Genomic DNA, 21,018 nt, shown 5'->3' on the forward strand with positions numbered 1-21,018 from the left:
ATTCCAGTCCTCTGGGCGGTATCAGGGCGTCTTCCTGGGCCGTGGCCGTATCCAGGGACTGTTCCTCCCCGCGATTGGACCGGTACCGTCCCGTAAAAGGAGTCAAACTTCTCCATTGTATGTACGGGGTGTCTGTCAAAAGTACATTTGGTGACGGCGAAGGCCCTGCCCAGGGTTTGAAAGCTTTGATTGGACAATATCATCGTCACTCAGCCCTTGGAGTCGATTTCATTGGTCAAACTGAGAGCCAGTCACCAGCCTCCAACTGGGATTGGAGCAGAGCTACTCCAGGGAGGAGCACGTTAGTCTGAGCGGAGTGCACACTTTGGTGGGCGGATCGTAGCGGTGACAGCGACGCTCGGAGACTCCTGACAAACTGTCAAAAAGCAGACAACTAACGGTGAGTCTAGTGAAAAATGTCAACTTTGTGTTTGAGTCGCTGTGCGTGGAAACGTGCGCTGTTAGCTGTTAGTGCTGAGTCAGTGTGGGCGGACAGCTGTAGTGTGTAGCAGTGAAATGACGGTGATTTTGGATGAGTGATCTCACAGCACGCATCACCGCGACGGTGGACTGGTTTAGGATAATGCTGCCTTCAGGTGCTCCTCGGAAAATCCTGAAAAAAGCACTTGGGCTGAATGCGCAGTAGAAATGTACCTGTCTTTTCCATGAATGGTTAGCTAAAGGGCGTTGTTGTGCTATTTTCTTAAACGGCCCATTGCTAACGCTGACTATGAACTTTCACTTTCCCCGTCCAGTGTACTATAAAGGGGCGTCGTTCACGTGCAACTGAATATGGTGTTTCGGATATTCCCGACAGCACCTGAGGCAGCATGGGTGCGCACGGTGAAGTTGCACGGTCACAGCAGAGCAGACAGGAGTAAAGTTATGCAAGCTAGCATGAGTCTGTGTGTTTTGTATGTGTCCATTCATTTAGAGTCTCAATGGAGGGCCACGCTCCATGTGTGGAGTGGAGCTCCATATACCCAATCCTGTGCTTTGATGCACTTCATCCATACTCCTTTGATATCACTTAAACTAATGTGATAGCAGTAGTGAGTCTTTGTCAGTGCTGTCTGATTTGATGACAAATCAATCTGAAGAGATTCCCACTGTCTCTGTTGTTTTAGCTCTAGTAGCTAGCAGTGCTTGTGATACACAAAGAGAGGCCCTTCAGTCACTCCCTTTCTTGACCCTCTCTTGCACACATTTGAAGGTTACATTTAAAACTAAATATGTGGTATTGATGATAAGTGGTGGGTCAACATATCTATACAGCACTCTTGTGATAATTATTGATACACTGGTGCCAAACAACGATATTTTTATGAAAACATGCAGGCGCTCTCAACAGATTCCCCTGATAATTTGACTTACCAGCGTCACTACTATATGACTCATGGTGTAAACTTCTGTAAATTTAATTTGCACAGATTGAAAAGAATTTAACGAGGCGTGGTTGCATCCTTCCGTTAAACATTTTAACTCCAGAATTTTTCTATTTCTTGGCAGCTCAGATTTTTGTTATTTTGTGGCTTTTTTACATTGGAATGATGACAGACATGGACAAGTTACAGTCAGTCTCTCTGTGTGTGCGCGTGTGTGTGTGTGTAATAAAGAGGCACTAAGCTGAGACTGTATGCTCTTTTTTTTTATAAATCTCATCTCAGTTCATGTCACATTTTGTGAAACTGACACCCCAGTGCAGTGACTAGATGCATAATTTTGTATTCATTAGTTATGTTTGCAAAATCACATTTTAAATATTGAATGATTAGGCTTAAAGGTCATTCTTGACCTTCGAACTATAGTTTGACCCCTCAAAGATTCCAAACTCAGGGTCAATTATTTGCTTTTTTAGAGCTTTCAGCTGCATCTGGTCTAGTCTAGTCTTTATTAGCGCATGGAATCTCCACAGTTGTAATGACTCGGTAATGATGGCGTTAGCTTAGTCATTACAACTGAGCCAAGTCAATCATAGCTGATGTGTTGTTAATGAAGAGGTTGTGAAAGTTCTGGAAAACGCTCATGTACCTACCTGATGCTCAACATGATGAACTGTCAAAACAAACTGTTCACGCCTGCTCTGGTACATTACGGTGCATTTTGCCACTGATGATAAAAAGAGGAATCACAGCAGACAGGATTGTCCCTCTCCCTCCCTCCCTCCCTCCCTCCTTCTATCCAGATTACTCTCAATCCTTCCCCAGCCAGATTACTGAGTGAGAAATAAGAGGTGGGACTGATCTAAGGCCCTGAATTCATTATGGACCTGATCCAATCACATCCCTAAAATGTCCAGTTCCTTGTTGCTCTGCCGTAAGCCCGCCAAAGTGATCAGGTATTAGGCCTGAGGGGTTGACCGTTATCAAACAGGTCACAGCGGTCACTCCCTCTCACACCACCTGTCCTCAGAGCTGATAAAAAGAACAGCTACAGTATCTCTGTGTAGAGTTGTACAATATGCAGAGATGAAAGAGTGGTGATGCTTTTTTGCCAAGGGGTCAAACCCCACCTGAAATTCTTGTTTGTCCATAGCTGGATCTCTCTGAGCTACCCTGCTGTCTGTATAGAGAAAATGCTTCCTTTAGCAGCAGAGAAGCACAGATACAGCCCCGGATGTGTCCACAAACAGTTCTACTCTTTGTACCAGAGGCTCTTATTTTGAAGGCTACATATATCAGCTCTTGTGGAGGCAGCTGTGTAACATACGATGCAAAATTAGAAGTAGTGAAAGTACCTTGAAAAAGCGTTTACTGCAACCATTTTATAGAAATACCACAGCAGGACTGGTGCCACTAAGAGCAAATATTTCCAGTGATGGAAAAAAAGAGGAACATCTGTTTTATCCCTAAGTGTTTTATAAATACACCAGCCTAAATCTTCACATTCTGCTACAGTCCAACTGTCTCAGTGTGCTGAACGTTTCCCAGTGTTTCCTGAGCAGGCTTTCTTCAATTCTCAGCAGCTTCTTGCCAATATTAAATACCACTCTCAGTTGTTTTATAGTCGTGCATAGTTTTGGGTTCTGGGAAAAACTCTGCAAAGGTGAAATCAGACATAACAATAGCCTGCTGCTGAATTCTGCAGCAGAACTAAAGTAAAACTCTCTTTATTCTTGCTAGTTTTGCATGACATTCAGTAAAACTGAACATATATTTGGCCCTCGTGGCCAGCTGCATAACAAACTACCCAACTCCAGGAGAAATAAATGATCTGTAAGCATGTTTGCCAAAGTCTAATGTCAGACATTAACCTTGAAAAGAAGGCTTTGTTTAGGGAGAGTAATTGTAGAGTTGGTGGGATGGTTGGTCATTTGGTTGCCCATAGAAACCAAAAGTGAACGAAAATACAGCACTCTGCCTTGAAACATGTGTCCTTATCAACTGGTAAAGTATGCTTCAGTTGGACATTTGCATGCATAGGACATTTCTTAAAACATGCATAAACATTAGTGAACAGGCAGCCAGATCCAAACTTGCATTGGAAATGGTAATTGATTGTCAACTGTACAATATTTAATTTAGTAGTCCACATTTTAATTCTCAGATGTTTCCTGCTGACCTTTGTGTGGACCCACGACTAAAACATCTGTATAGAAACTATAGCAACCATACACATCCTTGAACTTAAGTGGTTAGTTCAGGTGTAATATAGGTACTGTATATTCTGTACAAATTATCATTCATGTGTGTGAAGTTTAAAGTGAAGAGATGATGAGTGCCCCCTTGCCCCTCAGAACAGAGTTACAAGGGGGAGTGGTTGAAATCTGCTCCTCTCAAATGAGACAACCCTTCAAGACCCTCATACATTATCAGTTGTTGTCGATGGCCTTTATATTAACAGACGTGACCGGGCATCTCAAAATGCCGTCGTTAGCAGCAGTGATTTCTCTTGTGTAACTGTGGCAATCCTGATGTTATTACAATGCCATTTTTCATTTATCTGATGGAGATAGAAAAGCATGGATGCTTGTAATTTGTTCACAACTTCACACTACCAGTCAAGTCATTAATTAAAAAGTTTTGTTTTATGTTTGTTATAAAGAAAGTGTTCTCATAACCCTCGGTTTGGAGTGTGCCTCTGAAAAATCTATATATGGAAGATGATGTAGCCCTAAATCTTCACCCTACCCCTCTATCCAAACAAGAATCAGGACCCTACCACTAGGCGTGAACGCTTAAAGCAGAGGGGTGGATTGGGATTGGACCTTTGTGTCACATATGAGCCAGTAAAATGAACCTTTAGTCCATTTAGGGTTTGGTTATTACTTCAAAATGTTTGATATGATGGTGATTGGATACATATTCTTTGTTACTTTACTAACTTTTCTTAAAGTAATACAAACATGTAAAATATATCTTAAAACAGTACTTAAAAGTAGTCATATGAAACTGTCCAAATCAAATTAGAAATTCTGATTGAAGTTCAAATATAAATATGCAAAAGTGAGACCAAAGATTAAGTTTCTGTACTTGACTGTTTTCCACTGTTTTTGACGTAAATAGTATTTAGTTTTGAAAGTAATGTTCCAGCTTTGTAGTGAGTCCTGTGGGAAGCTTTGAATTTAATGTAAAATGAAAGTCTTTCATAAAAAAATATTCTTTTCACTACAAAGCCTGTTGGTCAGGGACTGAGGATAAAGGATTAGATTGGCACACCATCCAAATAATCTCTTTTATATTATGTATAACTGTCCATGTATCGTGAAGGAATACACAGAAACTGATTTATCTGTGGAATCACTGGATTGATCATAGATTCACTCCTCTGTTGTCTGGTATTTTAGTAATTGTTGGATGATCACACAGATCAGTTGCGTTGTTATCGTGGCTTAATGATCTGCAACTTTTAGAGGAATTATTCATGGGCCAGGGACCAGAGCAAGCAAATTAGAACATCATCTCTCTCTCCAGGAGGTTTCAAGAGAGGAAATTAAATTAAAACTTGCCTGAAACTAGAAACCGTCTTATGATGGGGGTATTAATCTATAAAATGAAAAAAAAAAAAAAAAAAAAAACGATGAAAATTGCTCATCACAATTTCCCAGAGCCCAAAGTGATGTCATAAATGTCAAACATTTACTGAAACAATGAAATTGACTGAAATGAATCATAGTCAAAATAGTTGGAAACTAATATTCTTTCAAATGACTAATTGAATAATTGACTAATTATTGCAGCTCTACTGACAAGAAAAATTGAATACCTTTTGTGGTGCCAATAGAATGGAAAGTTGACTGAAAGACTCTCGGCCATTGGTCTGGCAATATAAGGTACTTTTGGGCTTCAGTAATAATTGGGCTCTTTTGGCCATGCTTCAGTCCATACACACTTCAAATTATTAAACTGGCAGAAAATCAAGTCTTAAGTTAACACAAGTATAATTGATTGTGATTGAAATCTTTTGCAGCATAGAAATAGAAGGAAAGTTGTCATGTTCATCAAAATATGAATAAACATACATGAATTAAAGGAGACATAAGGCGGGATAAAGAATGGAAGGAAAGGGTGAGTCAGGAAACAATGGTAATAGAAGGAGGGGAAGGAAGGAAGGTGGGGAGGAAGGAAGGGAGGAAATATTTAAGTGAACAGACAGGTTCCAAGAGTTACTCAGTCGTGGAGATCCTGAATTCCTCTCAGCCTGTGGAATGTCAATTGACTGGAACTGAGAGTCATTGACTCCCTGCCTTCCTGCTCTGCACAAGATACGTCAACTGCAGATAATCCGCTGTGGTTCCCTTCTTTTCTCCTCATGTCTACTAACCATGACAAGAGCCATAGTTCATCTTAGAATATGTCAGAGAATATCCATTTTGCAATTATGTGACCTTGTAGGTTGAAGCTAATTTGGGAGTTATCCAGGTCATGGTTAGAGCTGTGGTGCAGGAAAGCTGATCTGTGCAGGGTCATCCTGACTGTAGCAGGATATTCTCTTCAAGGTCATGAGGCTGCTTCATCCCAACCGCTGTCTAGGAATCAGGAAGCAGTGGAAATCCATCATCCATTTGCTCCTGTGCTGCCAAACAAAGCTGCTGCTGAGGGTAGTTTAGTCTGGGACAGGAACTGCTTTATTATCCTTACATAATGATGCTGCCTCACTTTTGTCTAAGCTATCCGCAAACCCAATACATTGCTTCACTTTTTTTTGACAGGACTGATTTCCTTCTCAGCTCATCCTCACCAGTTCTTGAATAAGTTTCAGACATAAGCCCATGTATTGATCCCTCAGCTCCTGTCTCCTCCTTACACTGTGTTGAAGCTTGGATGTTTGGAAGATTGGGAGTCTTAAGGAAAAAGTGTTGTATGTCGAGATGGATAAGGTCAAAAATGGTTCAAAATGGTTAAAACACTTTCAGACTCTCCTCAAAGGTATTCATATTGTTCCACCTGACTTTTCAAAACCCAATGTAAATACTGATATTGGGGAATAAAAAATTCTGATACCAATACGTCAGCCGATATAGACACAGTTTTTGCAGTACCTCCTCAAATGTGGTTATCAAGCACTTGTGACAAAGACATGTAATGGAGGCAGGATATTTTACATGTTAACAATAGACTTTATTGTCTAAAATGACATCAGGGCACTGAAAAAATAAACTTCACTGAGAATTTAATAATTATAAATTACCCCAAGCATCTTTTTTTGTATTATAGTCTCAAAAAAATAAGTTTTCATATGGGCCCATATCAAACAACATAGACAATACGTCTATACCCATATCTGTGATAGGCCAATATCGGCCAATAATATCAGTCAACTGATATCGGTCAGGCTCTCTCCTCTTTACCGCCACACCTGGCCAGTCACCGGGTGAAGTGGCAGTGCTTGTTGTGAAATGTAGCCTTCTCTGATTATGCTGTTGGAAATGTTTAGTTTTATTTTCATTTAGAGTAGTTTGCATTTTCAGTAATTTTTATAAAAATGACCACATTGGTGTACTCAGCCATGTCTCCCAGTCCAGTCCCGTTAGAGAGATGATCACATATTAGGGTTGGGTCAATGGATGATAGCATTGTCCATCGCCGATAGCTGACAATCATTGATTACTGAGTCTTCTACCATTGCTATATTGGTAACTGCCCCCGATGGGTGACTACAGTGGTGTGCTAATGAGCAACTCCTGCCTTATGGCAATTGCCGAACCCTAATACATATGTTCTTACTGTGGTCACAGCCTATTAATTGTATAGGACGGGTCGACTGCCATGTACTCAGTGAGAGCTTGACCCATGAAGAGCATTTATGATCCAAAGTGATCAATACTCCATACAGTGGTAAATAGCTCCAGCGCTGCCAGTAATGCCTTCCATCAGTATTGACCCTGCAGTGGATCTGTGAAACATTTTATGTTGTTTACTGTAAAATCAATGCGGCTGTAAAATCTGGTGATTCATTGATGACTGTGTTGCAGAGCATTAAATCCACTGAACCGTATTGGCTGTGATTCAGCTGTTTTGAACCAATGCATCAGTTAAACCTCAGTGTAGCACCCTTTGTCTTTTCTCCACAGTTGTCAGAAGTGTCGCTAACTGAATCATCAAAGCATATTTATGTTGTGAAAGCCAAGTCTGTTGGCAGATGAGCTTGGTGTTTTGCATATGATCAGAAGGAGGGTCGGACTTTGGCCTGTTGTTCAGTTCTGTCCCCAGCCCAAATGGCTCTTGTCAGCAGTGTGTGCCTCTCAGCCTCAAATGATTCGTTGTCTTTAAATGTTGTGTGGGCTTGTTAAGAATCACTTGAGTCGAGTCACAGTCCAGTGAATTGTTGCAAACTCATTCTTTCTATGCTGTATGAAACCCAAAAATCATTTCATCAGAGAGAGAGAGAGAAAAAATGTTGTTCTCCTTTTCATTCCAGATTCACTTTCTTGTTTCAATTAATTATTTATTGCTTGTAGATTTCATGTTAAGTCAATAAAGCAGCCATTAAATGCAGTGCACTGATACTGCTATGGAAATGCAAAGCAATCTTGGGCTGCAACTAATGATTCTTTTTCTGAAAAATCAATTAACTGGGTGTCCATCCCAGTTTCCTGCAGCACACAGTGATGTCTTCAAATTCAGGTTGTTTCCAACTTAATGTCCAAAACCTGAAGGTATCCAATGAGCAAAGATAACAAAGAGAAAAGCAGCAAATCCTTACATTTGAGCTAAAACCATCAAAGATATTTTTGTTTTTATGAGATTGACCAAAATAATTAATGGTTTATCAGAATTGTTGTAGCTTCCTCCATTCTTGACGCTTAAGGCAGATTTATGGTTGAATGTGGGCTCTGCACAGAGCCAACACCGTAACCTACGCAAGTGGCCGATGCTGTAGTGAGCATTTACATATGCGTGCTGATATGTCTGCATCAAAGGCAGTTCTGAGCAGTTTGCCAGCTGTACTTTACCCTTTAAACACACCGACCCATTCGGCTCACAGCTGAGTCTCTGGGCTATGCATAACAGACAGGCAGAGTGACTGCAGGGAGGGCCACCTCTCCATGCACACCATGCTAGAACAACTCTGTTGCTTTATGTTGCCTTGAAGGTCAGTACTGTCAAGATGGCTTTCATTTGGTAAAGGTAGAAATTAGCAGGTCAAAGTCAACCCATTCACCAGAATAAATGTTGGCAATGTACGTTTCTTCTTCTTCTTTTTTTTTTCTTAGGTGTTTTTGCCACAAACACAGCTGAAAATTGTCCCCAGGTCTATTTAAAATATCCAGTGGTGTCATACTGACAAATGTTGAAATGTAGCCTTGAACTGTGGAACTACTACCACCATCCCTCAGAGCTTCTTTGATTACTAACAGTATGTTAGTGATGACAGAAAGGTGATAACTCGCCATCAGACTGACAAGGCTGCAAAAGTTGCTGCTTGTATGATGTATTTTTCTGTTAAACGATAAGAGGCTCACTTTAAACAATATTAATAATAATAATAATAATAATAATAATAATAATGATAACAATACTACTAATAATAATTAATGATAATGATGATGATGAGAAGAAGTAGAAAAATAGCGTACTGAAAAGCTCTGTAGATGGTTGATTACTTGGAAGAGTAAAACTTGAGAGAAGCTTGGCAAAAATAAAGACACAGTTTGATTTCATAGATTGAAAATTACATTGAAAAGACAAAAAACATTTTAAGTTTGAATAGAACAGCTGTTCAGATCATCCTTCTGTAAAACACTGTTGGTCAAATATTTAAACTTTATGTCTGCATTAGAGAACATGGTGTGGGGTGAGGCTGTAAATCTTATTTTTTTTAGCACGTGTCAAGTAACGTGCCCTGTAACATGTTTCACAAATTACAAATTGGGAATATGACTTGGCTACAGCTGGAAAATACCTTTCAGTCAAAAGATTTTTTTTTGCTTTAATCCATGTGAATATGATATGACATGTATTGTAGAAATGTCAGTATGGTACATAGCCTATGACAAGCACAAAATGTAAACGTATGTGCCAACATTTTATTCTGGCGAATGGGCTGGCAAAGTTCTCCACAGTTGTATTGGACTTAGATACATAACAGAATTATTTCACTTTGGTGAGTGAATCCACAGATTGTGGATATTCCTTTGAAATTATTTGAGCTTGCTGTGAAATGTTGCATTATAAATGCTAGGATGACCAAATCTTAAGAGCAATCATAATGCCCTCTGACCTCCAGCTTTGTTGGACGTCTCACCATATAGGTTGATTGAATGTCTGAAATTAAATGTATGCTCAGTGATTCTTGAGCATGTATTAACATGTTTTATTTTTAATGTGTCAGGGTGTGAGATGAGCAGCATGTTGAAGTAACCATGAGCACTACAATAGCTGCAAAATGTGGAGTTGAGTAATCCCCAAATGATTATAGTAAATCAGGAGTTTTTTCAATTAAATCAAGGAATCAATGACATGAAATGATGAGATTTTCTCTTTCAACGACCAACAGTAACATCATTGGTGATTTCATATTGCTGTATACCACTTGCAGCCAAACAAACACAGATTTTACTCTGTGTGTGTTAGTTTGTGTGAACACATAGATGAGTAGTGTGTATGTGGTGCTGGAGGGGTAAAGTCTAAGATTGCGTGACAACGGCAGATTGAATGAATGAAATGATGGAGGGATAGAGAGGGAGAGGAAGAATGGGATGGTACAGCGTGAACCGGCCACTGTAATCCCCCCCCTCTCAACGGTAGCAGCTGGACCAGTGTGTCAGCAAGCAGGCTTTACTGCTGCCAATCAGCCCTGCTGGGAATTATACAGCAGGGTGAGTTGGATGTTGCACAGATGGATTGACATGTGGATGGAGGGTTAAGAGGTGTGTTTTGGACATGGAAAGTCAGACAATGCGAGAAAATTCTCTGGATATGTCAGGCAAGAATTTGATAAACTAGATATTTCATTAAAAAATCCTTTTACCTTTATAGCTCATTTACAGTTTCAGAGCTTTCAACAGCTGTAAGGTGGAAATACATTTTGGTTGTTTGTGGAGGGGTTTACTCAGGGGTGATAACAGGGATGGTGTAATTCTATCTTAAAGCCAGATTCAAAGAACCAGCTAGAGGGACCCATCTCATATGTCATCAAAGAGACAAAATACAAAGGAAAGGACAGCCATAGGAAAGTAGTTTGACTCACACAGACAGTTTAGATAAGAAACAACAACTGAGACAACAATGGATGTAAAAATACAGAGAAACCAACAGGTCTTGTGTCAATTGTCAGGTGGCTGAAATAAAATGCTGTGAGTACTCGACCAGTCAGTAAGCCCCACCCCCCCAGTTTCTGTATGTTTAGAAAGTAGTACCCCCTGAGCAGGAACGTCTTGGGCGCTAAATATTTTCCTGAAACTTACTTTAGATGCTGTTCCCTGCGGTGGAAATGATCTGAATTAATTCCTCCAAAGGGTCCTAGTCCTTGAGGAATATTCCTTCAGTGGAAAAGCGACCATACCTTTTCTTAATATATGACCACGTTTACAGCAGAATAACTTGTATATAATGATAACTTTTTCTTCAGTGCCAGCTGCTTGGTTGAAGTTGAGATTATATGTGTGAGCAAGTCAGCATATTTTTCCAACACTGTGAATATGCCAATGTGTGCTGTTTCTTTGACAGTTGCTTCAGACTTTTCCTTATTAAGTTGTTCCTCTAAAATCTTGGTGGGGGGTTCCTCTCCGCACCGAGCCATGTCAACTATACCACATCAAACTGGGTTGCAGCAGTGTACTGGCTTCAAGGAATAACATTTATTGTACCATAAACATTTGCTTATCTGGGGTATTGAATTATATGGCACAAGTGTTATTAAAAATATATATTTCAAGTTTATGTCTATGTTAAGTGTAATGTCTTTCAGAACATACATTTTTTTAATGTTTTTTTTATGTGTCAACCAAAAGAAATCCCTTCTGTTTTCATTTCTTTACGGGTCAATGTAAAAAATGCTAATTTTAATTGCGTAACACCATGTAACTGTAATACTGTGAAGACCTCATACTTTTGCAACCCTACCACAAATGTGTCCTTTTAGATGGACAGATAGTACAGTGACAGTCTGAATAAAGATTTTAAAAAAGAGAGACTCTGCTTATTGTCCAAAAAAACAGTTCACAGTGTGAGAAACAGGAAGTGTAGCATCACTTTGTGTGATTAGAGTTCTCTGCCTGAGACTCATGTTCAGGATGTGCAGTGCTGTACAGTATAATGACAACATAACAAGCCTTAATGTAAATGTAAATAGATGTGAATGCATCTCTCTCTTTATATACAGAGCTGGGTATGAATTTTCGAACTAACCTAACCCTACCCTGGCTGGATGTGAACCAGAGACGTTGCAGTTTGTGGTCAACGCCTTAACCCCTAGGCGACCAGGGTGGCCCAAGTTTGTCTTCTTCTGTTAAAGAGAGAAATATATAGAAAGACCTGTTGATTTTTCTTGAAGCTTTGGCTAACTCCAGCTCTTATTCACCTAGTTCTGTAACATGTGTGAATCACTCTCCTGGGGAGACCCAGCCTCTCCTGCTTTAAGAATGAATCTTCAAACCCATATTTCCAAGTTCCAGGGCACAATTTGTTGAATATTCTCTTAGCTTGTTTGTTAGCATCTGTATGTTTTCACCTTTTCCATCATCGGTTCATACTGTTAACTGTCATTTTAATATTTATTATATATCTATATTTTTATAGTATTATAAGTAGGAATAGAGATGTGACTTGTGACAAATGGAAAGGAACCCATATTGCTGTGAACCACTATTAGGAATGTGAGGCATTTAAAGTTCATGGTGAAGTCCGTGAGTCGGAGGCAGAGAAGGACTTGTGTTGTCATATAGAATCCACTGAGCCAGCAGAGCGAGCTGTGTGTATACACACACTAGAAAATACCCTCAGACATGTCATAGCCCTGGATGAGTTTGTTTTGGGATTAGAGTTTGACCTCTGTGTGTCTGTCTGTCCGTGAGTGTGTGTCCATGCTGTTTCACATTCCATTGCGATGTGTTCAGCCTCGCTCTGCAACAATAGAGCATAGTTCACAAAGAAATACTGTGTGTACGTGTGCATCTGTGTGCATCTGTGTGCATGTGTGTGTGTGTGTGTGTGTGTGTGTGTGTGTGTTTCAGAGGGTGTGTAGGCGAGACCACGGGGACATACAGGGAATTCATTCACTCATTGCTGTGTGTCGTTTCCAAAGGGAGGGAAAGAAGGACAAGAGATTAAGCAGGACATGATGGAGGCTGTGGACATCACTACCTGTCTGTCTCTCTGCTCATTAACGTGCACGCTAATGGGCTGCAGCAAGTGCTGAATTATGCAAACATGTCCCGAGAGTCCTGTTTAATTTTGTTAGGACCATTAGACAGCTCTGTCATACACACACATGCACACACGCACACACACACACACGCGCGCACACACACACACACACACACACACACACACACACACACACGCGGTCAAACACTAGTCCTTTCACTTAGCCCTCAAACAGGCCCACTGTGAGCTCCATCAAGGCACTGTGTTGATGTGAGAGCAGTAGGACACACACACACACACACACACACACACACACACACACACACACACACACACACACAGGGCACATATTAACATTACCTAAAGTGGAGCTCTGTGAATGGAGCCAAACATCAAAGACACAGTGGTTGTTAGGAAAATACCAGGAGCCCACTGGCTCCTCCACAACATAAAGATGTAGCCACATGTGCAAATACCTGCCACTTTTTGTTTAAAATAAACATCTGTCTTCTCATTAATATAATTACCTATACAGCTGCCTTGTCAAATGAGCAATATCAGCTTAGAGGATGAGCTCCAACATCTTTCTCTTTCCTTTTGTTTCCATTTAACATGTACTATGTGTTTTCACTTTGTCTCTTCATGCATCTCTTACTCTACCCTTCCCTGTCTGTATTGCTGCGACAAAACAGTCAATTAGTGTGACATGAGAGAACATACACTCTCCATTATTATTGTATGGGGACATTTTGATAGTGCAAAAGATAAGAATTGAACTATATAATAGGAGTAAACATCCGGAAAAGAGGAAGAATTGAAAGTATGGCCCAAGTTTCAGCCCTAAAAAGGATGTGATGTCACAGTTTCAATGTGGGTAGTAAATAAACTCAGAGCAGAGCAATGACAAACTTGAACTACATTGGTGTTCAAGAGTGATGCTGCAGTTTGTACAGTTTTCTTAACGAGACTTGAATAACCGAAAACTGTGCATCTTGAAGCATGAGAGTCTATTCGAGCCAGTGTGGCGATCACACAAATACAGGAAATACATGCTTCAGACTTGGGTCAGACCAAGTACGTTACATTAAATCTGGACACAGTGTTGGAGCCCCATTCATTTCTATGAAAGCTTCTCAGCTGCGCTTCGAAGCCAAAAAAGCTTGACTTCCCGGGTATGAAAATACCCAGATCTTCCGTGTTGTGCGGCCTGAGAGACTTGCGCACTGGAGACTTACGCCGACCGAGCCGGATGGAAGCAAGATGGTTCTTTGCTCAGCTGCTTCCATCATCAACTTGGTGGCCCTGAGGGTCAAAACACAACAACATTTCAGAAAACATATTCTGAAATGCTGTGTTTTCAGAATGTTAATGTGAGTTTTGAAATGTTGCTGTTTTGACCCTAGGGCCACCATAGGAACTTCACCATCTGCAAAGTGGAGAAAGGTCAACAACACACCAGTGAGCAATATGAGCATTTTACAAAATCACCTGACGCTTGGTGCTGAAAAAAGGGCAGAAAAAGGCTATGCATGCAGAATGTTAATAGCATTTGGCAAGACCAACTTGCTTTACATATTATGGTGGCTCAAACTTGACGTATGACAGTTAAAACTCTGCAGAGTAGCACCCTGTTTTTTCACTGTAAGCTAAGGTTTGCAATCAAAGAAAGTTTTTTCGTGTTTACAGACATTTACCAACATCCAAACAACCAACTAAAGATGGCTGCATAATCAAATTGCACAATTCCTCATGCTAAGCTTGTATCTTTTTACCCAACAAATCCATTCCCATGAATGTTTTAACAAGTACCAAAAATATGTTTTTTTCCCTACTGGCTACTACACACTTTCCGAAATTGTATTATTTAGGGTTGAGTACCAGACTCTGTACTTTTAAGAGTACTGACCGAATTACGTTGGTACTACTGAGTAGCAATTCACATTAAATCAATCAGGGTTAGGGTTACCTGAGTGCGCATCTTTACAGTAATGTTATAGAGAGAGAGACAGAGTGAGATGCCTCCCCAAAACTCAGCCATTGACTGCGTCGGAATTCCTTACCAACATGCCGTTTAGTTTAATAAACAGTATGTTTATTAGTATGTCTGAAACCTCAGTATGTAAACAGCATACTGTATATGAGGAAATATTACAGCATGCTTTCTTTTTTTGTTTTCCAAAACAATTTTATTTTACAAGTACTCAGCCTGCTAGCTGCCTAACACATAATGGAAATTCCTGTTAACGCGCTGACAGAGGTTAGCATTGCTGCCACGATAAAGTATATTTACAAATGATACGTTTTAATTCACATACTTAACATAAACAATATGTGCGCTCATATTAACAGGCATATACAGTATTCCATATGCTTTGGAAACTAAATTATACTGCTTCAGCAAGCTAAAGGGGTCAAAACTCAAAATTCCCAATCAGTTTAAAATACAGCCACCTAAATGTAGCAGTTTACTTCAAAAAGTATTTTATTTTACAGATTTATACGCAGTACAGCAAGATGCTAATGATGCTGCTGATATCAAACTTAGAACTACTGACTGACATGTGATGTGCATTGTTACCAGAAATATGACTCATGATATATTGTCTCTAGTGAATGACTTAACTGTTTAGAACTGGAGGAACTTTTTTTGTTATTACAGAGAGAGTGAAGTACCGAAAAAAGGTACCTTTGGGTACTGGTACTAAATTCCAGGTACTGATATCAGAACCGGTATCGATTCAAATGTGAACGGTACCCAACCCTAGTATCTTTACATTTCTTTGTAGTGTCACACAAAAATACCATCTGGTTGTTGACCCTCTTTGTAATTGTTATCTATTTTCTGTCTCTTATTGTTTTTTCTCACCATTCACTGTGATGTGCTCCATCGTTCTCATACGTCCTTACCCATGCCTTGCTTCTTTCCCTGTCAAGCTCCCTCCACATCTATGTCTTCCCGCCAGAGGATCAATACAGCCATCCTCTCCTCCTCTCCTCCTCTGTTGGCTAGTTGACAGGTTTTGGAGGCCGTCATGGTTTTACATCACCACTGATTAGGAAAGCAGAGCTCTGTGTACTTTTCTCTCTCTGTCACACTCACTCACAAACACACACACACACACACACACACACACACACACACACACAGATTTAGTGATTGCAAACATTTCAGTGCTTTTGCAAGTTACATGGGAAAGCCCTTACAGACTGACGAGGCCTCTGCATTATTCATCTGCATATGGCATATGATTCATTATGTACTATATGTGGGATATCGTGCATAAGAGCTATGCTATTACATAATGATCTTACACACATAAGTGCACACAGTCTGCTGTAAAAGACCTAAAACTGCATCCGAACGACCTGTCGGTAGTTTCTACACAACCATTTCTGGTATCTACATACGAATGATGACATTTTACATCACTCTATGTCCAACATACATGTATGGATGTATATGTCATATATAACCAGTTTATGAGCACACACACTTCTGGGGCTGTGGTGCGTCATCAGACTATTTTGGTCCAAGTCACATCAGCATCATCTGATGGTGTTGCATCCGGAGGACAGGATTGATGGCAAAGTGAAATTTGATGTTTCAATTTGTCAAAGTGTGTGTGTGTGTTTGCATTCTGATTGTTATGTAGCAGCCCAGCCGGAGATGACTACATAATGACCACATTAGTTCCTTCCTATTTTTTTTTTTCAGTGTCTTAGACCAGCTCTAATATATGTATATCATCGACCAAGGTGCTGCTACATCATTAGCATCCCATCTAAACGTTGCATTGGACATTCAGTCAGAAATATTCAAAGGGAAATTCTGATATTTTTAAACCTAAATTTACATGTTTTGGTGTGTACATGATTCATACTTACAAAAAGATTTGTGAGTTGTCCAGTGCATTGCCTCAGCTGGCAGCCGTGACATGACGTCAATGGCTGAAATGTAGTCCTGTGGAGAAACTACGTCTGTCCAAGTTCCGTCAACTAAAAACTATTGTTTTTGCTACTGACAGGCTGAGGCCGGTATTTTTAATGTCTGACAACATTATGGGAATAATTCCTCCGGAGGCAAACCTTTATATTAAATAGAAGGCTCCTTTTTGCAACTAAAAACACAAGTATCGCTCTGAAATCTTGCAAGAGGCGAGTTGTTGCAGGAAGGAAATGTGATACAGTGTTGGAAAAAGGAGTTTGGAGTTTACCGCAAGGAATTGCCAGCATGAATTTGTCTCCAATGTCATGGCTGAATATTTGACTGATTTTGAAAATCTAGATGAGGAAACAACTCTAACAACTCACCTTGTGAGATTTCAGAGTGAGGCTTCTCCTTGAATGAGACTTGTATTTAACAAAAGGGCTATCTCCATAGGACATCAGACAGTCAGTGGCAAAAACAAGCACTTTAACTGGATGTAACTTTGACGGTCGGAGTTGCCCCAAAAGAATACATTGCAGCAGTGTCGCAGCTGCCAGCTGTTTAAAAATTAAAAAAAGTTAAAAAATACGGGAATTCCCCTCTCACCAGTTTTTATCTTTGATACAGCTTTACGTTTTCCTGTCACTTACTCAACATGCGGTCGATTGACTCATCTCTTGGTTCACCAACCTGATTAATGACTGATTTCTGTATTTCTAGAACTGTGTGTTATCCATGCTGCTAATCGCATATGCCAATGTCTGCCTAACCATTTTAGAATATTTCAATGCAAATTTGTTTTGGTAGCTGCGTGAATCAGTTAATAAATGGACATTCTAATCTTAAAAAGGAGGTGATATTTCAAGCTTGAAGTACTCTGATGGTACCAAAATTCCTCACCACATGAAGTGCACAAAGCGGTGCTCCTGTCAACAGTTTTTTTTTTTTTTTTTTTGTTTTTTTTATTTGTACAGCGCTTTTAAAAACTCTCAAAGACACTTTACAAGAATAGAATACATACAAGAATACATAAAATCAAGTGCATGGTGCATAAACTCAAGTGCATGGTGCGATAGAGGAGAAATATGTAGTAAAAAAAAAACAGTTCCATCTTGGCGTTGTTTGAAGTACCACTCCAGTGTGTTTTGGTATTTTTATGATCTTTCTTGACAATGTTGTGTAATGTGCATATCAATTACATTCCTTGCGGCCCAGATTGTTGCGACGAGCAGTTACATTACTGGGGGAGTGTACGTCAGGCTACTCCTGGGTACGGCGTCGATTCAACAATTAACCACATCCCATTCTTGGTTTGAGAGAGAATGTTAACAGTTTGAAACTGTGGCTGGAGTGGGGCCTCAGTCTTCTTCCTCCATCATGTTCACAAATGGTGCTGGTCAAGGGGCGACATGGAGCGTGATTAATCTGCGTTGTTTTTTTTAACATGTTATTTTTTCTATTATTAATTAAACAAAATTAATGCGTTATATTGACAGCCCTAGTGAATACATATTTTTGTCAATAAAGCCTTTGAGTACGGTTTCATGCATATACAGAATTATAAGGGCTCTAAGTTACTTTACACATGGTCTCAATTGGTCCAAAGTAAGAAATAAATTGAAAGGGATGCCCCCCTTTGCAGATGACACCCTGTTTGACCATTGTTAAATTTCCTGTTTAATTATCCCTGAGAGCATCATACACCGTGTGCTTTGGGCTTTAGTGCTTTTCTACTCTTAAAACATCACACACTTTTGCCAGGCTGTCATCCATTTTTATATAACAAGGTTCCAAAAATGTGTGTCCTCTCTGTTCTGACCCCTTTTATGACACATGAATGTTTTATCAGTTATTCAACCATCACATTTTCCTGTGTGTGTGTTTGTTCAGGCAAATATCTGAGAGCACAGTTCACTGAGAACATATTTGCCATTACATATGTGTGTGTGACCCTTGTCTTTTTGTGTCCACCTGCATGTTGTGCCTTTGTGTGTCAGCTCTTTCATTCCCTGATGTGACAGTCAAATGAACAAGGCCACATCAGTGTTTATTAAGTCTGAATTCATGCTGTTGATGTTTTGATCCTCCATCCTGTGCTTTGGCACCAGATTTTAATGTGGTTTTAATTTTTTGATGAAAATGTTAATCATAGTTTTCCTTGACAAAATAACAAGTGCTGTGTTATTGGAAGTCCTTTCAGGGACTTTTTGAGAGCAGGAACTACAGCTAAAATTGGACCTTGTTTACTGCATTCAAAATGCAAGTAACGTTTCTACAACAGAAAAGAGCTATTCTGTTCTTCACTCTGCAACTGCACCTGTTTAACATTCACAGGTGCTGCAGACACACATGTACCTTTCCAGTGCCTGAACATAGCAGGTGATTGAGGATCACTAACTGCACCTGTACACCTCCTGAGACTAATTACACACACACACACACCACACACACACCACACACACACACACACACACACACACACACACACACACACACACACACACCACACACACCTTACTGTGACTTTCAGCCACTCCCTGTATTCAATAACAAACCAGGGGCCCATAGGGCTGTCTCTGTTTCATTCTTGCCTGGCTTCCTCGACGCCAGAGAGACAGTTTCAGTATGTTGCTGGGCCCAATCACTTATTGCCTCAGTTGTGAGCCAAAGTGTCAAAATGTGAAATCAGAGAAGTGTGAGAGTTTGTTTTGTTAGATGTGCAGAGGTATGCTGTTTTACTCTTTTATCAGGACACATTCCATAATCGAAGGTGTGGCACTATGTGCTGAATTGTAGTGATCTCTGGATTTTTGCTGCGTATAAATACAGTAAATGTTAATCTGGGTTTTAATTACAAAGTGGAACTACACAAAGGAGTGTCTGTGAGGGTTATTACTGATATTATATACAGTGACCTGCATTTTAAATAATAATAATAATAATAATAATAATAATACATTTGTGTTCCACAACCTTATCACATGATAATTTGCCAGAAACCTCATTCAAAAGATACGTTAGAATATTGAGTAGCTTTTCTTATAGTGCTTCCTTATGGCAATGCTTGGCTGGCTGGAAAAGCAGTTCCACATTTCTGTCTTGCAGGTTTTTACAGCTCTCCGTAAACAGAAGTGCTGTTAACACAAGCTGTGAATTTGCCGAAGGCTGAGGTGTGATAACACTACGCTGGGACAGAATATGAGGATTTTTTGAAATTGAATAAAAAACAAACATATAAACTCAAAACTGCTCAGCCAGCTAAGTCTTGTTTTAACTACTGTAATATATCTGCTGGAAAAAGTAATTTTTCCATTGACAGATTAGGCACTACAGTCACTAACTTTATTTGTGTTAAGCTAGCAGTGGAGGATGCAGGAGTGTCTTTCATCAAGGCTGAACAGTTTCTATGTCATCCAAACATTTATAACAACAGAGCAGTGTAAAGTCCAAAAGTCAGGATTCATTGAAAAAGGATTTTAATCATGTCCAACATATTTTTGGTCTGCTGTCATGCTGGTCTGAGCACATGTTTAGTTGACTAATCAGATTGCTTGGTCGGAACGACATGTAGTATCATTGAGTGTTGAGAAACTTATGAAACTAAGTACTGTAGTTTAATTTGCTCTAGCTCTTAATAGCTCGAAATAGTAACTGATTACTCAGTCTATATCAAGTTATTTTTAAAGGTTTAAAAGTCAACCCAACAACCAGCCTACTTAACATAGGTTTTAGCCCGACTGATACAGAACTTTTGAAACTGATAAAGTAAAATCCGTCACTGATATCACTCATGCCAATACATCAGTCTGGCTCTGTTAGAGATTTTTTAAAACAACTTTTTCAGAGTTGTTTAATGGGCAAATACCTTTTACAAAAGTTGTTGCTATCTGTGTATGTGTGTGTGTGTGTGTGTGTGTGTGTGTGTGTGTGTGTGTATTGACAAAGTGCTGTGATTGTGTGGCTCGGTGAAATCGACTGAATGGCCCGCTAGGAATTTCACCGATAGCATCTCTGTCAGATTAGTGCAATGGCAGCTGGACAGGGTACCCCTCAGACCTCAGTACACACACACACACACACACATGCACACATGCACAAGAGTATGATGTGGTCATTAAAGGGGATTTACCATGTTTTTGTCTGACATTATCAGTCAGATAATTGTAACATATTCTACAATTAAAAAAAAACATCCAATTACATTATATTTGGGCAACTTTGATCAATATGTGAATAAAGTTTGAGCTTTCTTTAATAATTAGTGTATGTACTTAGTCCAATAATTCTTACCATTTACACAAGAGTGTCTGGTTAGGAGATTTTATGATATGACACCTCAGC

General features: G+C 39.8%; 1 protein-coding gene across 2 annotated transcripts in view; it reads left to right on the forward strand.

The window, feature by feature from the left end:
- Window positions 1–357: 357 nt before the first annotated feature.
- LOC141014403 (uncharacterized) overlaps window positions 358–21,018 on the forward strand; it is a 135,378-nt gene continuing 114,717 nt past the window's right edge. For both annotated transcript variants that reach the window (XM_073488166.1, XM_073488167.1), the window contains exon 1: window positions 358–400. The gene's annotated coding sequence lies outside the window, so the exon portion shown is untranslated. The remainder of the gene's footprint in view (window positions 401–21,018) is intronic.

This window comes from Pagrus major, chromosome 19, assembly GCF_040436345.1.
Source record: "Pagrus major chromosome 19, Pma_NU_1.0".
NCBI lineage: Eukaryota > Metazoa > Chordata > Actinopteri > Spariformes > Sparidae > Pagrus > Pagrus major.